The 1,609-nt window shown below is 30.5% G+C and overlaps 1 long non-coding RNA gene across 1 annotated transcript; it reads right to left on the reverse strand.

The window, feature by feature from the left end:
• Nucleotides 1–610: 610 nt before the first annotated feature.
• On the reverse strand, nt 611–1,370 carry LOC148692846 (uncharacterized). The gene is made up of 3 exons (XR_015953191.1): nt 1,165–1,370; nt 1,011–1,078; nt 611–902 (listed from the first exon to the last, which is right to left on the reverse strand). It is a non-coding gene; the product is annotated as an uncharacterized LOC148692846 (long non-coding RNA).
• Nucleotides 1,371–1,609: the final 239 nt, after the last annotated feature.

Below are 1,609 nucleotides of genomic sequence, written 5' to 3' on the forward strand. Positions count from 1 at the left end.
TGTAACTAGTTGGAGATTATGGTAATCAAAATATGTGTAAATTTTTTTTTATGGTAATTAAAATATGCGAGCTTGATCTTCCATCTGCATATATGATTCTAACCTTATATGGATATACGAATCATATCAAATCACTTCGTCAATATCCAACAAAAACTAGTTTCAGTGACAAAACTAATAAGACAAATGATGTCATTCAAAATACAATTGTTTTAAAACTCGTCAAAATAAAATTGTACAAAAAGCTAGTCCAAAAAAATACAATTGTTTGAGATGAAACTCGTCAATATCCAACAAAATACAATTGTTTGAGATGAAACTCGTCAAAATAAAATTGTACAAAAGGCTAGTCCAAAAAATACAATTGTTTGAGATGAAACTCATCAAAATAAAATTGTACAAAGCTAATGGGATGAATATTCTCCACTTCAAAGGATGTCGTTCCAAAAATTTTCTGTAAATTCTATAACAACTTGATCTAAGATGTTGATGGATTTGAAAATTTCAGTTCATGAGTGGTTCCCAGAGGCATTCGTTGAATGTTTGATGTTGATGGATTTGAAAAATTTAGTTGAGGAGTGGTTCCCAAAGATAGTGGTTGAATGTTTTCCTGCAAATTAATAAAAAGAAAAAAATTACTTATGAAACTAGAGAACAAAAATATAGTACACTATATATATAGTACATTCAGTGAAGATACAAACCCGAGGATTCATAAATGAGTAATTGGACATCATGGGACTTATAGCTTGAAATCCAGGTTAGTGATTTTGAATCCCTTGAACTGGCTGCTTTTGAATCCCTTGAACACAAGGAACAATTGGAAATCCATAAGGAAAATGTGTGACTTGACTTACGGGTGCCATATTGAATTGGTTTTGACTCAGCATTCCAATATGTCCCTAGATACCAATTCCAATTGATCCATCAGAAATAGATTAAAACAATGCTAATGAACAAAAATATAAATAAATAAAACATCCATGACAAAAAATTGCTAAACTTTAAACCTGAGTTTGTGCATATCTTGTTGATGGTCCGTTCATCTCATATGCATTTGAATTGGATTCTTTAAAAGCTATTAAACAATTAAAATAATAATTACATTGACAAATGCAAATTGTGAATCAAATAGTAAATAAAAACAAGTCAAATATGTGCAACCTTTTCTCTTGTATGGATCTTTCTTTTTAGGTTGATTAGATTCCAAAGCACTCTTCATTCTACCTTTGCCCTGATCTTTGGACTTCTGAACTTTTGAATCTTGGATCTTAAGATTTTTCTCAGCTTCAGTCACATGCTTAAAATAATTTACATCATTTGTTCCATCATCTTGTTCTCCAAAATTGACATGCTTTTCCAATTTTTTCTCCAACTTTAACAACTCTGAATTCAAAAAACTACATTTTTGGCTATTTTTTGCACTTTTGCTATGATTCTTTGTGCTATATTAGATAGCTCGCTATATTGAACCAAGGAAGATGAGTCTAAATTACTCACAGCCAGTTCGCCATAAGAATCAAATCCAATACTACATTTAGCATCCTTGCTCCATCTTTTCAAATAATAATTGGATGGTATACTTGACAAATCTAAATCATAGTATAAC

The sequence above is a fragment of the Pyrus communis genome, chromosome 11 (assembly GCF_041283825.1).
Source record: "Pyrus communis isolate YQ-2024b chromosome 11, ASM4128382v1, whole genome shotgun sequence".
Lineage (NCBI taxonomy): Eukaryota > Viridiplantae > Streptophyta > Magnoliopsida > Rosales > Rosaceae > Pyrus > Pyrus communis.